This window comes from Phalacrocorax carbo, chromosome 7 (genome assembly GCF_963921805.1).
Source record: "Phalacrocorax carbo chromosome 7, bPhaCar2.1, whole genome shotgun sequence".
Lineage (NCBI taxonomy): Eukaryota > Metazoa > Chordata > Aves > Suliformes > Phalacrocoracidae > Phalacrocorax > Phalacrocorax carbo.
The window spans coordinates 20112307-20125785 of record NC_087519.1 but is presented as its reverse complement, the minus strand read 5'-3'; the positions used below and the strand labels follow the sequence as shown (position 1 = coordinate 20125785).

General features: G+C 39.6%; 1 long non-coding RNA gene across 1 annotated transcript; it reads right to left on the bottom strand.

Annotated features, from left to right (window-relative positions):
• Window positions 1-857: 857 nt before the first annotated feature.
• On the bottom strand, window positions 858-11526 carry LOC135314301 (uncharacterized). The gene is made up of 3 exons (XR_010373778.1): window positions 11454-11526; window positions 2802-2944; window positions 858-1179 (listed from the first exon to the last, which is right to left on the bottom strand). It is a non-coding gene; the product is annotated as an uncharacterized LOC135314301 (long non-coding RNA).
• Between the last annotated feature and the right edge of the window lie 1953 nt (window positions 11527-13479).

Genomic DNA, 13479 nt, shown 5'->3' with positions numbered 1-13479 from the left:
TGGGGTTCAGAGCCAGGAACTCAGTGCTGAAATAACACTACTGCTAGAGGAACGTCTCACTTTCCAGTTATTACACAGCCTCACAAATCTGTTATGGAGGTCAAGCTCTGTCTGTTATTTGAATTAGAGAAGCATCTTGTCTTATTATCCTGCTGTTATTTATAGTGTGTGTATGGATGATGTGAAGATAATGCAGTTGCTGCCGCTTTTAAGTGGACTTGCCATTTAATTATGAAATCTTGATTGATTTTACAGTATATATTACAACTGCAATTATACAGTAGATGTTTCACTGATTTAGTTCTCTGAATTTAGTAATTTAATTATTAGAAAGTAATCAAAATTATATTTTCAAATCTCATAAGCCAGATGCTCTTCAGTCTCATTATGCATTTTTGAAAGTGAGAAGCATAAACCTAACTCTGTTTCCACTGAAGACAATGTGAAAAGTCATTGACTTCAGCAAGAACAAGGTTTAGTCAGCCTAGCCGCAGATGTGTACATAATTCCTCTTGAATTTGATATCTAAAGTGAAGCTCTGAAATACTTACACTTCAGTATAGAGGCAGAAAGTGACTGAGCACAGGCTTATACCTAAATAACTTCAGGTCTGAATGCTGCTAAACACTACTGCGGAAACTCGAGTCTGAACTTTACACTTAGATCCATTTTACATTCCTAGCACCACCACCACATTTGTGATTTTAAATAAATAAGTTATTTTATGTGTTTTCTCCTTTAAAGATGGCAGATGCATACTTATTTTTTAGATTCTTCCCCTTCTACCCCCAAGAAGACTGATGTCAAAAGCAAGCTTCTGAGTGAAAGGAGAAACAACTTATTAGTACTTACTGTACATTAAATTCAGGAGCATAATCTTACACCTAAGTACATGGCATTTGTCAGGATTTTTATCTCACATAAACAAGCACAGAAAGATTACTTGTTGAAATGCTTGAAATTACTTAAAAAGCAGCATTTGTGTGCTATGGGGAACATTACTTACTCTTTGAATACAGGTGTTTAAAGACAAGAATAGATAATAAAGTTTTATTATGTTTCTTCAGTTTCTCTTATTTCTTCTTGAAAAGTAACATTTTAATTAGCATTGTAACCTTCAGCTCAGCTGATTAGGAACTTTGATCAGTCACTCTCTTTTGCATGCAACATCCTTGGCATCTGTAAAAAGAAGCATAAAAACCTCAGCCAAGTACTATATGCTTACTGTGAGGAAAAGTCTCATATTACTAGCAAAGAAAACATGTTGCACATTAGGCAAAAAATATCTCCTTCAGAACTGTTTCTTAAGCAAAGCAAAACAAACTGAAGAGGGATTCACACAAATCATATTCCTGCTACTCACACTTGTAACACACTCTAATTTCATGGGGTCCTCCGATGAAATCCATGCTGCCTTTGAAAATGCAAATACAAAGGAATTTTTCCTTAATACCGTATAACCAGTTTGCACTGCCAGTGGTCCCTGAGCTGAAAGAATCTAAATGCACATATTTTCTGGGCTCTTTAGCCACTACCATTTAATAAACCTATTGAAGTATCACATTAATTTAATACTTTCCAGGACATTTCTTTTATCATTCTTAATGCATAGCATTTCAGATGCCCAGAAAAAATGAAGCATGATCAGAAAGACTGATGCAGTTAACACACTACCATAATAAATTAAATCAAGTTACAAAAATCACAGTTCGCTCCTTTTTAAAATGGAATCACCCATTTTTTGAGGCTCCAGTAGCAGAAATGAAGCCTAAATAACTTAAGCCAGAAAAGAAATGAGAGAGTTAGATGCCACAAGGGGTGTAGAGCTTCCCTTCCATTTCCTTGTGATATCAGGAAACCATTGCTTTGTGTTACAACGCACCTAGAGCATGACTCTGTAATCTCAAGTCCGAACTCAAGAGTATTCACTTCCTGAAAGCAAATATGAATATCCTCACAGAGTTGCTTTACTGACTGCCGTATTTCCTGGTTTAGTCAAGAACTTCTCCTCCCAGGAAGAGGTTATCTAAATAGCAGCTACCACGTTTTCTTTTTTCTTCAGAAAGGAGCACTTACTTTAGGACATCCTATCATAGTTTATATAACAAAGTTTGAAGTCAGCTTGGTACAACTTTGTCCAAACTACTCTGCTAAAAGGTGTGTACAGTGGGATCTTGATAAATAACTTATTTTTACATTTTCTCCACTGTGAACAGTGACGGGGTACAACACATTTTGCACAACTAAGTGTATTTCAAAATTTGCACAGGAAGCATTGAGTCACAAAAACTTCTGTGTGTACCATATGTAATGGACAAAGACAAACCCCAAAGGATTACTTTTAATATACATACCTATGCCCAACAAAAGTAACTTTTAACTTCTCAAAAAGTATGTTAAATACAGAAGCTTCAAAAAAAGGCTCTTGAATTCAGCTAAAGTGGTGGAAGAAAATGGAGGTGTTTTGCTATTGCAAAGCTTATTGTGTTGAAACAAAATGTTATTTTCATTAATTCTGTAGCAAGACCAATACATTAATTCTCATCTAAGTTTAAGACCTAGTCCTCAACTTTAAATCTGTATCCGTCATTAAACATATGAAGTTAATATTTAATCATTTGTGTTATTCTTGCAGAAAGCTACAGCTGAACTACTAAGTTCTCAGATGTGTGCATTTCAAACAGCTGTCTGACAAAAGCCAAGTTATAAAGTAAACAAATACAGATTTTTTCCTCCCCTAAATTCAAGACGGCATCAGTTGCTCCAAATGTGTAGAGATTATAGAGGATATTAGACACTACCTGGGGTGCTGACGAGCTAAAAGGAAGTCACTGTCCCTGTATAACAAGCAGTGTTGCAGATTTTGCAGGGAGTCACCTGCAGTGAAGAAAGTCTAAGTCCCAGTGAGGATCAGGGTAGTAAAGGAGTGAGGATGCAGGAAAGTCTGCAAAAATAAAAGATAGTTCACCCAAGTAGCAGGAATATAAGTAACATCCAGAGTTCTTCACATGAGAAGAGATGGTGGTGTCAAACAGCTGGGGAGGTGAAATGAAAAGGTGTCATTTTAAAGAAACTAGAGCTTTTAAAAAACCCAGAGTCCTCTAATATGCAGTGTGTTAGCAGCAGCTGCCTGTTCCAGGCTTTCATCCATTTCAGTGCTCAGGATCAGCACACCCAATAACCCCAAACTGAAGGAACACAGCAAACTACAAAGACACATGGGAAAATTAATTACATCCCACGGCTGCGTAGCTGGATACCCAGGACTGGACAACGATTGGGTAGAATATTCCTCTCAGCTTTCACACTACAAATAAATCAGTTTGTACCTCTGCTCATTTTATAGTGGCCTGATAATCTGCCCCACTTTCCACTTCTCCTGATGGCAATGAAATGAAACTGACAGGTGAACTCACGAGATGCAATGCCATCAAGTAGCTCAGAACAACCAGCACCACTGCCAACCATTGCTTTTTATTATTTCTAAGTAATCAAATTTTCTGAAATTCTAAAAGAAAACTGTAAACAGTTATTCTTACTCATTGGGTATACTTTGAAAAATCAGTTTATGACTTAATTGTGGTGTGGGGTTTTTTTTAACCACAAATACAGCTTGGGACACAAAAATTCAAAAAGAGACTGAGGTTTCTATTATTACCTTGCAAGGAATATTTAAATCTTATTAACACTTTCACTCTATTTTATTTTCCTTGTTTTTCCTTCTACTTAAAAAAAGACAAACATTTTTCTTCATCACTAGAAAATGTAAACTGGACCTTAACCTACTCCACAGACCTCTTTAAAAGAAGGTGATATTTATATGTTCTACATTTCAAAAATGTGATAATCAGGAACCTTACAGAAAAGTAAAATCTGACACTTTTAGTTTTGGCAGCCTATTCAACAAGTAAATGGTTACACACAGATTCCCTGTACTTTAATTAAGCCCAACAAAAGCAAACAAAAGACTTTGTAACATACACACACAAAACTTCCCACCATGTTCATCTTTTGGAGTTGATGAAAAAACACCAGTGACTGCTGGATGGCCTTACATGGCTGTAAAACACTTGAGTGGAGCTATCCAACTGCTAAGAACAGTGCAGGCTGACACAACTAAGTATGCAGCACCCGGATATGATATGCTGAAGTCTCAATTTCTTTAACATGAACTTTTAATAAGTGTTTGGCTCTTCACAAAATAAGTAAGAAGTGACAAAAAGATGGTGACTTGGAAGCCTTGGGGAACCAAGCAGCTCACACAACCAGTTAACTGTTTTGGTGGTACCGGTTTTAGATCATTTGATTACATTAAAAGCCTTTCTTGAGCGTCCCATAGTCCCTCTCACATGTTCTAACCTGGAATCATAACCCACCTACTACACAGCTTTAGACAACTTATGTATTCACTATTTTTTCCAAAACTTATAAAGTTGTTCTATAACTAACCTGACTCATTGCACCTTGTCCACTCATAAAAAGACTTTCTACCACAATATGGCAGCTACAGTTTTAGCACATTGTTCCTCACTGAGAAAAGACTACTGGCCCACAAATCAACACCTAATATTAGGATCATTCAAAAGAAGTAATTTTATTAATAAAAAGCATTCCTGTAAATGTTACTTTCTACTTTGCCGTTTTCTCAATTTGAGCTATTACAAAAAAGCATCAAAGCCATTTTCCAATAATGGTTTTGCAAGCCATCCTATTTCTGACCAGCTAAACAGAAAAGTAAGTGGTTAAACTTAGAAATAATACCTATCACTTGTACCTAACTCTTAATCAGTACACGAGTTGTGGCAATACACTAAAATACCGCATAGTTTTTTAATGTGAAATTATGAAACAGAAGTTCCCTGGACAGCTTTTAGGCTGTTACACAGAACTGCACAAAGTTGCTTCTGTGGTATCCTAGGGCTACAGTAAGATATATAAATGAGCCACTGTTACCTCTTTTCTTAATTCTTAGTAGAGTCATAGAGAAATACAGAGCAATTGTCTGTGGATGAAAATCACTATACATCAGCTGAAGTAATCCTTTTCATAATTCTCATTAGCTGCAGATACCTACCTAGACATCAGGAAGAAAAGGAAAAAAGACCCTCAAACAATTCTACATTTAAAACGTGCACTTTTATCAAATCAGGTCTCATTATTAAAATCAGTAAACTATATGTAAACAACTGCAAAACTGAAAGTTTATGAGAGTTTAAAAGAACAGAACTTGGAAATTTTTCACATTTTCATTAATACATTAGTTTTATTTGAGCAAAGTACATATATTGCATAGTCTCAAAGAACTCAGAAGTCCAATTATTTAATTTTCTTTTAAAAACATAAATAACAACTGCTACTGAAAATAATTTGCAAGACAGTTTCTGATTCCAGAGAAGTGAAATGGCACCATCTAGTGACTTAGAAAATCAAGTCAGGAAAGTTCTCACTTCCTCACAACACCATACATTCAAGTTTGGAAACAATAGCGAGAGGAAATGTAAAAATAAACATGAATGCTGGAACACTTATTATGGAACAAGGAATTGAAAGTCAAGTGCTATTACTCAAGGATTATTTTTCTACCAAACTAGGTACCTATAGTCTTTAGTATATTAAAATGTTTTTGGAGACACACACAATATAAATTTAATAGTCACATACTACTACTGACTTAGATACGTGCCCAGAAAAGCCAAACACTTTTTAAGCAATGGAAACAATAGCTTATTAAGGAGTTTTCTATCAATTAATGATAAGACACATAGCCACAAAAATTTATGAAAAAAAAAATCAAGTAACTTTGGATACATTTAACTTGTCACTGATGAAATCAAGTAAGGCAGCAGTCTCTTCTCTTCAGTTAATAGCAACACATCATATTTGCACAGGCACCATGATCCTATGTGTATATGTTCACTGATTCAATTTCCAGCAGATTGCCTAAAAACTGCCAGCATAGAACATTTCTAACCTATTTTTACAGAACTAAACTTTAACTGCTTCTGTACAGATTGTATACATTTTATAAAATCTTCTAGGGATCCATCCACTAGAAAAAATATACACAAAAGCAGAATGTTTGCTACTTTTTATATTTTTTCCTCTGTGCTTTTCTTAAAGGAATATATTGAAAAAAAACTTAGTCACATTTTTCTCAACAAGAAGTCATATGCCCTCTGGAGGACTATGATGGAGGGCTTCTCCTTTAGGAATTGCTGTACAAAAAGTGAAAGAGTGAAGGAGGTTGCACAGTGAAGATTCTATACTCTTCAGACATTTTTCACAAATGTTTCCTCTTTTGTTCTTTGTTTTCTGTGTGTATTTAATAAATACAAAGAACAGTTTCTTGCTTTGCTAGAAAAGTTAAGTCTCTAGCAACTCAAAAAAAACCCCACCAAAACCCACCACTCAACTTTTAGGGTGTCCCACCCTAAAAAGTGGGACAGGCTGAAATTATAGCATCAGAGAATTATCTTTTTTTACACACCGAGAGACTGAAAATACTTTATGAAGAACAATACAGTGATGTGTAGCTCTGCTGGCTTCTTGCTTATCCATAGCTCTTTGGCAGAGCAAAGAATACTACTCATTCCTAATAAAAACAAGATAAATAAGGTTAACTGTTTATTGTAACAGGGTCAAAAGCCATTAAGAAAAGCAACAGAAAGGAGAGCTGGCATTGCTCCATACGTTCTTCAGCAAGAATAATTAAAAAAAAAAAAATCATCAGGGAAATCACAGAAGAGCAAGCTATTACCAGCTGTTACAGGTATGGACCATATTCCAAGAACATATGGACAAAATCCTTTCTGTTTAGAACAAACACTGGGTCAAACAACTTAATTTTATCCACTAACTTCGACATATGCAGCTGGCCCAGATCATATTATTTTTCTATTTCTATGAACCACTTCATCACACTGATACCTTTTTTAGCTTTAGCAGAGCACAGAAATGTGTATTTGAACAGACCAACCTCCCTCTTTCATAACTGATTTCAGTTCAAGCTGAGATTTCTGCCTGCAAGAATGGTTTTCAGCTGACACACAGTAAAAATGGGACTTCTGAGACTACCTGCAGAGCTCACTTCAAAATTTACAAAAACCTGTATGATTTTCAAAATGTGACTTTTAAAAAGCTTTATTTGGAAATATGTGGCAGTATTATTTATAAAAATTGTCACTTGTTTTAACCATCATGGAGACAAACATAGTGGAAGTCCACAGACTCCCATTTGAAATTATGGATTTTCCAATCTCAGCTACAGATACCGTCATGGGACTAAACCAGCAAATGCTTCTGGTCACAAAAAGCAGTAAATAAGGAAAAGACACGCTAGAGTATCTTCTGATTCCAAAAATTTGTATGAGTACCCTGAAGGAAAAGGCATGCAAATAATTCAAATAGAATACATGCCTTTCTAGAACTAGCTGTTACTGTATCTGTCTTTAATTTGGTTGCACTAACTTCTGATAACCTAATATTTACCCACTGAATTAGTTATACAATTAAAAAGAGATACATTAAAATGCTCCCTAAAATTAAAAGGAAAAAAGATAATTTCTACTACTTAAAGCCTAAAAATGAGGGACTTCACTAACATTTAAATTTTAGGACCCTGCACATCTCAAAATAGAAGTAGCAGAAAATTTCCAAGTAAAACTTGCTTGCACTCTAAACCTCGCTTTTGATACAGGTGAACCTCTGCAGGAGACACTGAGCTCACTTGTTGGAAACCACTGCTCTAGATCAGGATTGACAGACTTGCCATGGAGCCTTTCAAGAGGCACTTAAGCACCTGACATCTCCTTTAAAAACAGAAGGAGCATGAACCTTTAGATCTCGAATTAGTGAAACTAGTGAGAGTGGTAGTATATTTATCAAGGTATGGGTGGGTGTTCAGCGACCAACTAAAAATTAGAAGCACAGACCAATTTTATTAAGAGATGGTATAACTTAAAATATTCTAACTACAGTAAACACAGAAAGATGATCAACACCTCTGTATGTTGACCTCAGCCACCTCTACAGCTGAATCTTTTATTATAAATGTAATCTAAGAATTGGCATAATTATCATAACACAGTCTTCATCTTGGTCACACAGGAAATGCTTAGGGCACTCTGACTGACTTCATACTTCTTTGCACGCTACAGACACAATCATGTCTCCACACAAGACATGTGATTAACCCACATGTGTCTGTCAAAAAGCTGTCAAAAGTCCAGTAGAACCAGGTATCTGATTCACAGAATCACAGAATGGTAGGGGTTGGAAAGGACCTCTAGAGATCATCTTGTCCAACCCCCCTGCTTGAGCAGGCACACCTAGAGCAGGGGGCACAGGAATACATCCAGGCAGATTTTGAATGTCTCCAAGGAAGGAGACTCCACAACCTTCCCGGGCAGCCTGTTCCACTGCTCTGTCACCCTCACAGTAAAGAAGTTTTTTCTTTGGTATGGAGAAACATACACTACTAAAAATCAGTGGTGGTCCCGTTTCCCCAAAGCAACAAGATTTTGGAAAGAATTTTAGAACATACGACACAGTTTACACTTGTTATTTAGAAACTGAAAATAAAAAAATATTTTTTCCTCTTGGTTTAACATAAGAAACCAACATCTTGAAAGATAACTGGCAAAAACAACCTCATTATTGTTTTGCAGATACCACCTCAATATAAGAAGCTACCCATAAAGGACATCTACTGTTTGGGTTATTAAAGATTACATTTCTGTCCTAAAATGGTAATTACAGGGTAAGGCAAGTATCAGAGAATGCTACGCATGCAATTCCATGTCAGTGAAGCAAGCTGTTGCTTTTGCACTCAACCATAGTCACTCATCTGACATTTTATATAGCAGTCACAAGACGATGTATCATGATATCAAAGGCTACCATATAACACTGCAAGCAACTTCTCAGAAAACTTACCTGACTCTATCAATTTCATGTTCTCATTTAGACAGAATTTAAATAAAGGAAAAAAACACTTTTAAAGGTCAAATTAAATATTTCATTCTATATCCTTAAGCAAAAAGCAGGTTGGAAAGTTTATTATCGTTTAATCACTTTCATCTTTACAGAAGGAGCTGCAGTGTAATAAGTTGAAGAAAACTGGCAGGCAGTAATAACAATAACTCATTAAAACTCCCAAATCAATGGTTGAAAGGCAGTTTGCTCTCACTAATACTAACTTTTAATGAAAAGCCATGATAAATGAAATACAAGCTACTTTGTTTAAAATTCTTTTTTTTTTCCAAGAGGTGGTCCTTACTATGGAAGGAAGTTCACGGGTTAATTATAGGGTTAACCCTATTAGCTGTGTTTGATCTCCAATTTGCATCACAGACTCAAATTTAAAAATTAAAGTTCCTATGTTTATTTGCTTTAAGGCTGCAATAATTTTATTTTCTATTATTAAATCTAACTCTTGAGAAAGTATGTTGCCACAAGAGAACTGCTGATATTGAATACTTTTATCTATTTTGTCCAATATGACTCCATGCTTAAGGAATCTCCACTGAATGGGAAATATTATACAGCTTACTTCAAAAGTCTGTCGTCAGTAAATCGTAATATCTCCTGGAGCAAAAAGAGAAAACACCACTCCAAAGACGTGCCCATTTTCCCATACTGATACTTAATGGCTACCAGCAATTTGCACAGCAACAAACCACACAAGGGAAGAAAGCAGCAGGGAGACCAGCCAGACGAAAGCCCTTGAATCAAAGAGCAGGGAAAAAACCCAAAGAACTGTTATTCATAGTGCATTTTCCACTAGCATCTGAAATTTCTAATGAGGATCTCCATGAGGCAAATAAATCGGTTAGAGTTGCAAAGTAAATACCACAAAAGAAATACATTCTAAAGAAGGGTGCATTTCCCATGACAGTAAACCTTTTTTTAATTTTAAGAAATATTAAACTAGCAATTATGTCTCTGATGTGGAAAAGGCAGTTAAAAACCAGTTAAATAACTCTACCCATTTATGCAAACTACATTACCGCTGAAAGAGGAAGGACTAGCCTAATTACACCATGTGAGAAAATACAGAAAAGCAGGACAAGCTTCTAAAAACACTTTTGATGAAGTCTGTTTCCTACTGTAGCTACAGTTCTTGGGAATACCTGCTAGGCACCAAAAATGAAACAGCAGTGAATTGAAGTTAATTTAAAAGTGCATATGAAAATGGAGAGCCTGCCTAAACTTCAGAGCTGGAACAGGCTCAAGCTGGCAGCACAGGGCTGTGTACAGTGGGAGCTTGGGGTCAGGTCTTCCCTGGGCAGATCACCCTGGGCACCACTGCAGGGCACACCAGCCCTCTGGGGCAGCTGGAGCAGGACAGAAACTGTACACCCCTGCACGCAGGGGGTCTCACATGCCCACTTACTGTAATACAGTATTGGGAGCTGCCTCACAAGTGCCCCAGGAGTAACTGAACCTCAGCCACCACCACGTAGAGCTCCCTGTTTTTTTACCCCCAAGCGCTGCAGGACAGCAGCGGGGTGTCCACACGGCACAGCTTGTACCAGGTAGCCATCCCCAGCGCTCTGGGTGTCTGAGGACATGGGGCACGGGTGTGACGCGGGGCTGGGGACATCCACTGCCAACGGGCGCAGGTGCTGTTGGGAGCCTGGGCCTGCGAGGCCATTCTCCGGGACCATGCGAGGGCTGGCTTTCTGGGCCAGATGTGCCCGGAGCCACCCGGCTGGTGGGCGTGGGGTACCCGAGGGGCGGCCCCAGAGAAACAGCTGAGGAGAGACCGAATGAACTGCCGTCGCCATCTCAGAAAACCGCTTCACCCACAGGAAGGGCCTGGCTGGGCGACGGTGAGACGGCGACACGGCCGCTACCCTGCCGCTGCCGGCTGCTCACGCCTCAGCCGGCCGGCAGCCAAAACGGGCCGGCTGCCGCCCAGGGCGGCCCCCGTCCCCGCCGCTGCGCCGCGCCCACCCGGCGAGGAGGGAGGCGGCGGACGGCTGCAGAGCACCGGCCCAAGGACGCTGAGCCCGCACCCGGGGAAGGCGGCCCCTCTTACAGCGCGGCGCCCGCCCCGACCCCAACAGCCCTTGAGGCGAAGGGCAGCTGCCGGCGGCTCGGCCTTGCCCGGCCCCGGGGAGAGCGCCCAGCGCCGCCCCCTCCCCCAGCAGCGCCGTGAGGCGGTCGGTGACTGACGACCGGCCCCACCGGGTCCACTGCCGCGACCCCACTTTACAGGAAGCCGTGCTGAGATCCCGACACCCGGCGTGTGCGCGGAAAGCACCGGGCTTTGTGCCAGAAAGGCGGACGTGCGGTGACAGCCCCGCCTGCGGTGCCAGGGCTGCGGCACTTGCCCCCCCTCACACCCTAGAGCGCGCCTGAAGACAGGTGATTCCCGCCGCCTCTGCCGGTACACCCACAGCTCGGGAGGCTCCCTTGCACCGGGTGAGTGCCTGCCCGCCGGGACCAACCTGCCGCCCCGGCCGCGAGGAGGGGGGGCGTCGGGGTCCCCAGGCTCCGCGGGATGGCGCCGCTCCCCTCAGGCGGCGCTGGGCAGGAAGTGCGGTCGCGCCACACCTACTCAGGGAGGCAGGGAGGGATAAGGGGTGCTGGTCTACCTTCCGCTTCACGGGCTTTTTCCTCCCTTCCCCTGAAAGAGGTAAAATAGCTGCAGAGTGATGTAGCAGGAGATAGGACACGGCACTCAAGGAATAGTTACTTAACTGAATAGTATTTTTAAAGGATTGCCCATCCTCACGCTTACCCATTTCCAAATATCAAGTACACTTACCCCGGCTCCTCTGGAAAATAACTTACAAACAGTATTTAAGACACATGTGGTTGCCTTCTCCCTTTATTTTATTGGTTCAGAGCATAAATATGAGCTTTGCAGAGTCATTTCAGGTGAATAAGCTCAGAAATAGTGTGCAGCAATGTAAGACACAAATCTCATGGACAGAACTTGCTCAGGCTTCTTGGAAAAATTCCATCCTTCATGTAGAATACATAGAAGAGATAGTAGCTACGTTGCGGGGAGGGGGAGAAAAAGTAAAGTAACACTAAGGATATGCAAACAGCCTTGAAAATAAACATTCGACTTTCCTTAAAAAAAAGGGGGGGGGCATTATTGATATAATTTGCACTTCACTTGTAGTTAATTGGGTAACTAAAGACTTCATGTTAGAGATAAGCACATTGCTAGTAGTCCAACAAAAGTATATATGTGGATGAAATAGTGCTGAAAGTATCACAAACTGGGAATGTAAGCAGTTGAGAAAGGTGCCAGCTCAGCAGTTCTAGAGCCTGCCATTTTCTATCCCAATGTAAGTACGTTCACAGTAGCATCATCTCTTTATGCTGTTCGGCAAAGGTGTTAAACCAGGTCAGAAAGGTTAGTGAACACAATGGTAACATTTCCCTGAGAAATCAGAAACCATTTTGAAACAAGTCCATCAATCTGAGACCACTGTGTAACACAAGGACTTGGAATACCAGTCATAACTGTGTATCATGGACATGCCTTTGGAGCAGTGGCATAAGCACAAAAAGTCACAACTACAGTATGTCATCTCAATCATCTACTCAAGGAAGGGGATTTAAGACTAAATAGTGTGAAATTCTTGACATTTAATATTTACAAAATCCTTGTTCACTTTGAATTCAGTACAATGTATTCAGCAGTGGAGTTCAAGTTACACATGCTTTCCACAATTCACTGAACATGTTAATTCCTCAGATGAGGAGAATGCTCGTATCCTGCTCAAAACTTAGAACTTTATTTCACAAATTGAAGGAACAATATGTACTGAATATGTGCTCAGAGGAATTTATGTAGCATTTGTTCACACCAAAAGCTTAGTGCTGATGTGCTCTGGAGAAGGCAGTACAAAGATTTTTAAGCAACTACAAAACATCCTAGAGCACTAAAAATTCCCTTCGGTATGTTTTGCATTCAATTCCATGCCTTTTCTTTAAACCTCTAGATGGCGAGAATAACATTATACAATATAAAATCTTCATTTATGTATCTCTTGAAGACTAGAATCTTTCTAAAGAAAAACTATTTTGAAACCTTACGTTATATTGATGCCTTCAGCATAGTTCAAGAATTCTCAAGAGCTGCTAGTCAACCAAGTTGGAAAAAGAATCATTTAGGAAAGAGGAAATCTACCGGATTGCAAAAGCTGGATACATTCTACACACATACCAACAACTTGCCTCTGGTCTACAAGTGTGCATTATTTGTACAGTAACTGGCTAGTCAGCAATCAAAAACAGATCCAGGAACTGTAATAAATCACCATTTTTATGCAGTGTAAGGATGCCTGCTATTTCCTTTTAACAAATGGAGAATGTAAATGTATTTTAAATGTTATTGAGATTCAGATGCATGCCACTAACTCCTGTGAGAACTGAAGGACGTGCAGAACTGGTTTTAGGACTGCTGAGCATCTAGAGCCAGTTCAGATCAAGGGGATCTGCAAGATAGTGTTTAAA